Source organism: Macrosteles quadrilineatus, unplaced genomic scaffold (genome assembly GCF_028750875.1).
Source record: "Macrosteles quadrilineatus isolate MER2022 unplaced genomic scaffold, UCM_ALF_1.0 Scaffold_1__1_contigs__length_201487025, whole genome shotgun sequence".
Classification (NCBI taxonomy): Eukaryota; Metazoa; Arthropoda; class Insecta; order Hemiptera; family Cicadellidae; genus Macrosteles; species Macrosteles quadrilineatus.
Window position 1 is genome coordinate 177,566,356 of NW_026542594.1, and position 11,522 is coordinate 177,577,877.

Sequence of the window (11,522 nt, forward strand, 5' to 3'; positions counted from 1 at the left end):
AGGACAGCCTGCTGAATGCATTGTAATTACCGATATACACACACACCGTCTATTGCCAAAGCAGATTAATAATTCAAGCGACGCAATCCTAAGCGCATAGTTTGTACCACTTTATGGCTCATTAGCTGTGATACATTGTAACTATGTTTCACCATTTGGTGGAAAATTACCTTTCAACCACACCACAAAATTAATGCAACCAATCTCAGAGAATAAGCTTCAGTTGTAGTTAAACCTTATTAATATCAAATCATCGATTTATAATAACTCTACAGTTATTATATCTCGGGAGTTATTATACACCGATGTATCAAATATGATGTAAATAACAAAATCTTATCTCCAACTGTGAAATAGGTTACTAAACGTGTTGTTAATCTACTGTTTATCATTCCACAATGCACATGCAGGATTCTATGCATATTGCTCTAAACTAAATTGCAATTTGATAATTTTATAATGTAGTTTGTTATGTTTAAGAAAATTTAGAGCGTTCTTTACAGTTTAAAGTATTTTTTTTGTAATTTTACAGTTTAGCAAATTATTTAAGCAATTAATTTTCTATAATTTTGTATTGATTTAAAGGCAATTAAAGTGAACTGGTTACTAAAACATTGGCCTCGTCTTGTACTGTGCATGGTTCCGGCATTGGTTTGGCAACGTTGCACAGGCCGGTCTATTGCAATGGTAATAACTTGGCCTCGACTTGTACTGTACATGGTTCCGGCATTGGTTTGGCAACGTCGCACAGGCAGATCTATTGCAATGATAATAACACAACTATTCGTTTAATAGCAATAGATCCACGTGGTCCTGTCGTCAAGCTGGTGTTGATGCAGATTTACGAACCATAACATATTTATGATGCGTTGGAGGGAATATTAGTCATTTCACAAGGAAAATATCTACAAAAACAACAAGTTGAAATTTAAAATTTAAAATTTAAAATTTAAACAACAAGTGTTGAATATTACATGCCTTTTTTATCAGTATTCAGTAAAGCAGTGGTTTATTAATCATGACGGAGAGTTCTTTGTTATAAACATCTTAACTAGTACTCTGGTTTATCACTATATACATATTCATAATATTAAATCTTAAAAACTTGAAACATAATTTATACAAGATGGCTTCTGTAATTTCCGTATATTACTAATAAAATATTCTTTTGCAATTTTTGTGTTTTTATGCATGGATTCCGATTGATTAAATTAGGTTGCAATAAATTTAGACTTTGGTTTAAGCTCACTGTGCAGTTCCCGTATATTTTTGTTTCTTAGATCTGCTTTGTAAGACCTGTATTTCTAGCAGTTTAGGCCTAGTATCCTTTAAATTTGTAACAATCTTGCAATTTTTGCATTTTGAGAGAAATATTAATATGTTGTATTCATGATTGGTTATTCGACCTACAATTATACAATTACCAGATGATCAGTGAAAGTACAGTCTATTAAACGTATAATACACATTTTTAAATAATAGGTACAGTATACACTAGTCCTACATGTTTCACAATTTTATTTTACCTTCTTTACCTAATAGGGAAGTGAAAGTTTGTTACAAAAGAAATCATCACATCCCTCACTGACAACGGAGTGCTAAAATAAAATAGATAATTAAGGAAATATAATATAATCAAAATAAAAGATTGTGTACTACCAAGGATGTTTTGTATTTGAGGCCAGGTTTACATGATGAGAGTGCCATTAGTCTTGTAGTCTCAGGTCATTAACCAACTCAGCAATGACAAAGTGGCCTTGTTGACGCAACAAATCATTCTGTAAGATCTTTCAAGTAAAAAAAAAGGTTTGAATTATCATGCTCTATAAATATAGCCTATAACTGAATAGGAACATCATAGCAAATAAACATTCAATACTTACAAGGGGAACGATCGTGAATTATATGATCAATAACTATGTGTTAAAAGGTGTGGTTGAAAATGACATTAGATTCGCATATAACCGTATAATATTCAAAATGTATAATAACGAGATATTGTAGCTTGAAACGGGTTATAGATTCAACCAATTTTCATTCAGAGTACGTCAGTGAAGTCTTATGCCAGTCACTCTTGCTTCATGGTTGACACTTGAGTTTCTGTCGCATCGTGACTGAGCAAAGTAATGTATTCAGAATTAAGGGGATATTTTTGCTTGAATCCAGTTTATAAACTCTTTACTTTATAAAAGTCCATTAACAAGGCATTACAAGGTAGCTTTATAATTATGAATATCCAGCGTTCATTTTATCATAATTTACATTTTAAGGAATTCTCATTTAAAAAGTCTTGCATTACAAGTCTCTCTGAACATATCCTTAAAATGTGGATTTATATATACATTAATAACCTAAATAAATCATAGCTATCTCTCTAAAATACTTGCCTGTGGTAAAAAAAATTGCGTTTGTAATGGACATATGTACGGTTTATAACGGAGACGTTTCACGATTCTAAATGATATACGAGCACATACTTATAAGTAAGGGCCCCTACATATCTTTTAGCTATTTAACGTTCGTATCAATACTAGGGTTAGAACGATACGTGAAAAAATAATTTTTATGCCATTAAAACGTTTAAAACACAACAAAAGTTTAAAAAGATATGTATATTTCATTTAATAAACTCTATTTATTTTACGTCACCTAACAGTGTATTTGTTTTTATATTTTGGCTTTAAAGGTTGTTAGAGATCCTTTAGTCAAAATTGAAAAGTTTAAATTGCTTGATTCTTTTAAATACATTCATTAAACTCAAGAGATTAAGCTATTCAGTTACTCCACTCATGGCAATGAGGTAAACGTGCTGTGTTTGAAACTCGTAAATAAGTCGCTTTATTGGCTTTTGGTTGTGTTGAAAATAGTTATTGTAACTTTTTATTTAACCTTAATTGGCATTTGAGCGGATAAAATGTCGGCATTTGTTGTTATGCTATTAAAGTATAATTTTATTTTAAAACTTATACAATCCGTCATATTAATTTATGATATCTTACTTTTACACAAGATTCATTCAACAATATAGTTAGTTGATGGGGGATTATGTATAAATATTTTACATCATGGTTTTGCGTACAAAAAAACTAAATGTGTAGGCCCTATTGTTATTCTTTACAGCAATATTATTAAATATTGAAATTGCCGTTTCATGGTTATAGCTCTATTAACTCAAGATATCAACATATGTCAACGCCAATAACAACGGGAAATAGAGAGAGGACTATATAATATGAAGCAGGTTATGAAATCATGTATCAAATGTCAGAGAGTAACAGGTGTGTAGCTTATTCCGGGTCTTATCTTAATTCAGAGTTAAAAATGCATTTTCGGCCCAAAACAAGAAGGGTTGGATAGCAGTAGTTAAAAAAAAACTATTAAAACGTGATTCTCAATCAAACATTCTATCTATATTCATCTGTACACTTGGGTGGTCTTTAAAATAAAAACACTGAATTTCTTATGATTGGTTGTACAGTTTTTTGTAATGACCTTCTTATATGTTCATTTTGCCAAATAAAACAGCTATGACAGCTTACTATGATTCCTTCCACAAAATGGAAACCCCTCTCAGTACGTTAATGCACTACCAAACTGTATTGAAAAATTTTAATATAGTAATCGTGGTAAAACTAAAGTTTAAAAAAAATTAAGCGACGTTAAATTAGTAAATGAAGAAAAATAAAATTATAATTTTGGCAAAACCGCATAAATGTAAAAACCATTCCATAATTCTGCATCTTTTTTAAACATATGTTTTGATGTAGTATTTTATTTATTTAGAATATGGTATTGAAAAGTACATTATATTTTCCATGCAGTGTTAGTAAACTGCTTTGCATAGTAGATCGACTGTAAAATCGTTTTTTTCAATTTTCATTTGTATCCTCTGAGTTACTGATTGTAAAAGCTGTAGAGAGAAAAGCAGAGCCAGGCAATAAAATCCGCATCCTGGATGTAAATAAAAGAAAACATTCACGTCACCCGATCTGTTCAGGGAATTAAATTATTGAATTTTTTAAGCAACGCAGGTCGATGAACATGTGTAAAATACCAAGGAGATTTTAAACAAAAAACACACTACTTAGGTATGTTCCCCATGTATAGATGAGATGTCACTTGAGGGTGTAGGTAACTTAATTTACTAACTTACTTGCTGTCATGTTAAAAATTCAAACCAACTATAACGATTTTCATGTGAGAAATGCAAGGTATTTCAATCTTCCAGTTTAAACCTTTACAAGTAGAAAATTGTGAGTGAATAGTGTTTAATCCATGGAATTAAACGGACTCTACCCGTTGCTTATGGGGTTTTTATCTGCACAAGTGTAAATGCTATTCGTCAAAATTAACAACCTACTAAACAAGTTCTGCTTAAAAGACCATGCTTGGCTATCGTTACCTATGAGTATAGTGGTGTGTACTACGAAACACATTGAAAGACATGTTTTGCTATTAATTTATTGTGGGTTAAAAAAAGAATTCTAATTTCATAAATTCCTATACATGCATTATTATTTATCATTACTTTAAGACTTTGACGCATGCGTATAGGTGTATTATAAGCTTAAATACAAATTGAGTTGTTAGTTGAATTTTACTAAGAGGGTTTGTACTTAAATGCATATGAAGGGCTAACGGAAAGAAGTGGCTAAGTCCATTTTTTCGATTTTGATTTTATTTAATTTTATGTTGGTAATCCTGTAGGAGAATATGTAGCCTGCGTTAGTTTGGGAAATAACAAGATCATTCTGGAGAAAAAAAATGAATAAAAAACGGCAAAGGGGGAATAACAAGCTCAGCCCAGATCATTAAAAATGATTGACTGTAAAATTTTCCAAAATGGACTAGGCCACTTCTTTCCATTAGCCCGTCATATAGATTAGAAACATAATCTTTCACATATTTACACTCATGTAGGCTACTTATTTAATGACACAAACGCAGTATCAAGAGTTTAATCTATTTTACAAAACAGTTTTTTATTTATTCAAAAAACACCTCTCATTTAATCCATACAAAATGTAAACCTTTAGATATGTTTTATCCTTTGCTATTGGCACAATGCAACTAAATGGGGACATGTACGTAGTGTAAATCTATACTCAAAATCAGAAAAAATCATATTTACCTCGTTATATTGGAATCATAAACTATTGGGTTAAAAATTATTAACTTGGATAATGCATATACATGTGCTTAATAATATAAGAACACTTTGCTTACTTATACTCATATTTATATTTATGGCAGTTTAAATTACTATAATATTACAACAACGTTAATTTAAACCAACTATATGTTGGTTCCCGTCACATGCTTATCTTACTTGTCCATTTGGTATAATTTAATTAATTTTTATGGTAATATCATTTTACAAAAAGGTACGAATATAGATTATTCAATACATATTAAATATAGAACAAAATTTAAAACTTTAGTTGATTAAAAATTAAAGATTTTAAACTCTGCAATAATACTCTAATCCAATTATTGTCACTACACCAGTTGCTGTTAAATTAATCATTAGCTAAGTTTTAAAGTGCACCAGGTGCCATGGAGGGCTCGTTTAAAATATTAATATACCATTTCACTATATTTGGTATATTTCTTATAGTCTTGATACACTAATAAATTATAATTTAGTACTTATAATAGTAAACAAACTTCAATCTTAGAGTACATCTTTGAGTCGCACGGTTGATCCTTCGACACATATTTTTGAATTATAGATCCATACAAAATCCGCAGGTGTTTATAAACGTAATCAAACAATTTTTATGAACTGTATGTTTTTGGTATTATAACGCTGTGTTTATAGCTAAAATCAGGCTTTAGAAAGGGTAGATAGTCGTTTACTTTTGACGATTATCATTATTAGCTTATTTACGTACTTCGAATAACTCATAAACTTAAAATAAAAACAAATAAATATAATCAGTTATTTTATTCTGATAAGCCACTAATAATTTGCGATTGGGTTTTGACAATTTTAATTCAGAAGTTGAGTGGATCATAACACGAAGAGAACCAAGACTATGAAGTTCTATTACAACTGAAGAAGTAGGAAATCACAGGATTAACGCGTAGCCGGACTTCATGCAGATGTTAGAAAGGAACAGAAGAAGGAAGAAATCATCATCTTGAAGAAGAAAGTTTTAAATTGTTTATTCTACTAAGTTAATTTTCAAATAATCAGTAATTTAATGATAAATTGTTAAAAGGTACCGTAATAAAATTTTTTTCTTATGCTCGAATTTGACAAAGTTACAGGAATTAGTGAAGCACATTTCAAATTGTTTGTATATTCCTTAAAAAAGTTCTAATTATGAAAGTGATTTACTTGAAATATAACCGTGAAAAGTAGCCATGACATTGCAACAAGCAAAAAGGTATTTAAAATTTAAAAATAATCTCTAAAGTAAGTACAAACCCATTAGCTGTAACGAACAATAACTATACAAAAAAATTTGAAGGTGTAGGCTGTTCGAGAAAATGTTCAGTTCTGGAGGGGTTTTGAAGAGGAAAACATTTTCCAGGGCAATTGCCTCTTCTGCTTCGGCAATTTACTTGGGCCATCACTCGACAGTTTTGATTGCATAAAAGATAAACAAAAAATCCGTTTCTGCCTTTTGGTTTTATATGTTTGGTACCTTGTAAATTACGTAGTTTATCTGTCTTTTATTCTAATGGGTTCTAGGAAGTTTAAATATTATGTATTACGTAGATAATGCATTTTATCATCTCCTTATGTATTCTGTATGTTATATTTATTCAAGGAATTTCATGAATAAAATATGTTTAGTAATAGTTTATAATCATTTTAAATATAATTTTGTTCCTATAAAAATAATACTGGTACAGTCAATTTAGTAGGCGAAAATGAATAAAATGGTGATTACCTATTTTACGTACAATGCGGCAATGTGATCATTTGCACGCAGTATTGGGAAAAGGGATTTCTTAAACATTTTAAAACCAAAATTACACGAACTGAACCACTTATCTTTTTAACAACTGCAATACCCTACAAAACAAGACTAACAGTTATAACATTGAGTATAAACTATAGCTAAACTTTATAACTAATATTGTTCATGAGGTTTCGCAATATAATGGCTGATGCTAGACTGTAACAGCTTGACCTCAGAGTAGTTGTACAAGCAAGAAAACCTTGTTTGGCTACAACTGGGATTAACTTACATAGCTCACTCCGGCACTACTTGTTCTTTTAATTTTTTTTTGGGCAACAGGTATGCAAGAATAAGTATATGTGTGGTGACTAAACTAAAGTATTTAAGAAGAGTACTTAAGAAAGCCAAATTATTGTTGCTCTACTAAACTAAAAAATATTTTAATTACGTAACTATATTTCCACTTCGAACAAAAAAAATCTAAGAAGTTTGAAAAAAAGTTCTGTATGAGCAAAATCTTGAGCCTAACACTGTTGGTAGAGTGGAATCGAATGATTTGTGTAACATTTGGCACCTGATCTCAAGGATGGCCAGTAAGGTTATGGCCAAAGTTCTGAACGTCTCAATTTGAAAGTTAGGAGATAACGATTATTAGTTAACCTGGATATCTTAGTAAAGTTCTATTATTTTAAAACTGTTGAAGTAGATCAGTGGATAATACTTGGTTAAAATAAATACCGCACTAGCCTTTTTATTTGTTCCACTTTAGTGACAAGAATTAAAACCCCTACAAATACTTGTTTGTACCCTGATATTTTAGGTTTACCATTAGGGTAATTTTCACAATTAAAACCAATTTTCTTTTTGTTCTCCAAAATTTTAGGTGCCGCTTTTTTAAGTTTTTTTCATCCATTCACAATCCTAGGATTGCTTTTAACATTACTTTAACTACATAAACTTAAAATAAAAACAAATAAATATAATCAGTTATTTTATTCTGATAAGCCACTAATAATTTGCGATTGGGTTTTGACAATTTTAATTCAGAAGTTGAGTGGATCATAACACGAAGAGAACCAAGACTATGAAGTTCTATTACAACTGAAGAAGTAGGAAATCACAGGATTAACGCGTAGCCGGACTTCATGCAGATGTTAGAAAGGAACAGAAGAAGGAAGAAATCATCATCTTGAAGAAGAAAGTTTTAAATTGTTTATTCTACTAAGTTAATTTTCAAATAATCAGTAATTTAATGATAAATTGTTAAAAGGTACCGTAATAAAATTTTTTTCTTATGCTCGAATTTGACAAAGTTACAGGAATTAGTGAAGCACATTTCAAATTGTTTGTATATTCCTTAAAAAAGTTCTAATTATGAAAGTGATTTACTTGAAATATAACCGTGAAAAGTAGCCATGACATTGCAACAAGCAAAAAGGTATTTAAAATTTAAAAATAATCTCTAAAGTAAGTACAAACCCATTAGCTGTAACGAACAATAACTATACAAAAAAATTTGAAGGTGTAGGCTGTTCGAGAAAATGTTCAGTTCTGGAGGGGTTTTGAAGAGGAAAACATTTTCCAGGGCAATTGCCTCTTCTGCTTCGGCAATTTACTTGGGCCATCACTCGACAGTTTTGATTGCATAAAAGATAAACAAAAAATCCGTTTCTGCCTTTTGGTTTTATATGTTTGGTACCTTGTAAATTACGTAGTTTATCTGTCTTTTATTCTAATGGGTTCTAGGAAGTTTAAATATTATGTATTACGTAGATAATGCATTTTATCATCTCCTTATGTATTCTGTATGTTATATTTATTCAAGGAATTTCATGAATAAAATATGTTTAGTAATAGTTTATAATCATTTTAAATATAATTTTGTTCCTATAAAAATAATACTGGTACAGTCAATTTAGTAGGCGAAAATGAATAAAACGGTGATTACCTATTTTACGTACAATGCGGCAATGTGATCATTTGCACGCAGTATTGGGAAAAGGGATTTCTTAAACATTTTAAAACCAAAATTACACGAACTGAACCACTTATCTTTTTAACAACTGCAATACCCTACAAAACAAGACTAACAGTTATAACATTGAGTATAAACTATAGCTAAACTTTATAACTAATATTGTTCATGAGGTTTCGCAATATAATGGCTGATGCTAGACTGTAACAGCTTGACCTCAGAGTAGTTGTACAAGCAAGAAAACCTTGTTTGGCTACAACTGGGATTAACTTACATAGCTCACTCCGGCACTACTTGTTCTTTTAATTTTTTTTTGGGCAACAGGTATGCAAGAATAAGTATATGTGTGGTGACTAAACTAAAGTATTTAAGAAGAGTACTTAAGAAAGCCAAATTATTGTTGCTCTACTAAACTAAAAAATATTTTAATTACGTAACTATATTTCCACTTCGAACAAAAAAAATCTAAGAAGTTTGAAAAAAAGTTCTGTATGAGCAAAATCTTGAGCCTAACACTGTTGGTAGAGTGGAATCGAATGATTTGTGTAACATTTGGCACCTGATCTCAAGGATGGCCAGTAAGGTTATGGCCAAAGTTCTGAACGTCTCAATTTGAAAGTTAGGAGATAACGATTATTAGTTAACCTGGATATCTTAGTAAAGTTCTATTATTTTAAAACTGTTGAAGTAGATCAGTGGATAATACTTGGTTAAAATAAATACCGCACTAGCCTTTTTATTTGTTCCACTTTAGTGACAAGAATTAAAACCCCTACAAATACTTGTTTGTACCCTGATATTTTAGGTTTACCATTAGGGTAATTTTCACAATTAAAACCAATTTTCTTTTTGTTCTCCAAAATTTTAGGTGCCGCTTTTTTAAGTTTTTTTCATCCATTCACAATCCTAGGATTGCTTTTAACATTACTTCAGGCTAGACCTAGGCGTTGCCGCATTATCACTTAGATAACATTCATCGGTGATTTGTTGGTATTTGAACCCGGGAACTCAGGGACCGAAGTCCCGTACTCTACCATTAGACCAGCTTGCTCACCTACCAATAAAATTCCGCTGTTAGCAACGCAAATTTTTAAGCCCATTAAACTGTTCATGCCTCCAAAAGAACAAAGAAAACCAAGAAACGTTCTACATTTTTAACACAGGTCTTTTACAATATTTTTAATATTTTTCGATACTTTAAGAATCTGATTTAACCAAAACTACCCTTAAAACTTATGATACGTAGAAAAAAAACTATCCTAACGGGATTAAAGTAGAGAAAAAAGTGGTAGAAATTACTGTAAATGACTAGTAATGTTTAACCTTCATCAAAATGTTTCAAAACGTGAATCTCCAATAATAAAATCGTTTACAATATTATATTATTCTTACTTGTTGTGTGTATTAATAGAACATTACGAAATATATTTTAAACGTGTCAAAATAGTTGTGCCATATTCTGCAAACCTAACATCACGTATATGAAAAGTTAACGGATCGTTGTTATACGATACATTGTATTGCTTTTGCCAAATGCGTTGGTGATGGGTGTATTATATAACGCAATTATGTTATGGGTTGTGACTTGATTGGTGGTTCGCCGTGTATTTTACGCAGGGTTTTCCTTCCTCCAGCCACCCTTGCTTGAGCATAGTCAAATGTCGTTTTATGACATTAAACAAGGGTTTGCATATTTGTTAATTAACTAAGCACATTGCTATCATCACAGCTGGAGAAAACTGATGCTAGGCATTATAACACTGTTCCCTTGACAGTATTGTGGTTTGACAAAAAACACATCCATCGTTTAACAATCAATTTACTTAAAATGTAATTCGTGTAAAATGAGAAGTGTGTGTCAGATATTTTGTGCTTCTTAACTATTAACTTTTTGTTAATTAAAATTAGGAGGTTAAATCTATTTCCTGAACCTGTATTAGCCTATAAATAATAGCAACCTCTTGGAATATAGAGTAATAAAACTTTTGTATGCGTTCTCAGGAATATATTTAGGCAAATTCTATTCACACTTTTCGAGTAAAAAATCAAAGCTAATATTCGCTTCATGTGTTAGATAACTTTACTTACGTATAAGTTTCTACGAATATATTAATCAGTGACTGAAAATAATATTTAGTCTAGCAAAGAGCTTAGTAAATTAATAATGTCACCCAAGTCCGGGTGAAAGCTTCGACTCCAAAGTATATTAGATTCTGAGAAGCCTATATAAGTAGTTATCGATGTCTGACATGAAAGGCTCAAGAACTCCTCTTATAAAATAAAGGTAAAATCCATTTCAAGTACAAGGGTAATCAACAGTGTCTTCCTAATTAATCCCTATAATCAGGAAGAAGAATCCTTTTTCCTATCTTCAGAATGCCTCGTGAAGCTCATAACTTAACTAAACCTTTTTTTTACTTAAATAATCTCAATATCATCTAACAAAAGCAAACCATCTCAAATACCTGGTGACGGATCATGACTTAGATTTTATTAGGTATTTGTACTGTTTTTTTTCAACTAATAATATATATTTGAAGGAATACGTTTTAGCGAATTACACTATAGGGAAGTAGCTATTACTATAGGTGGCACGGTAGGACCTAGCCCTGGGGCCGATTTACTTTTTAATT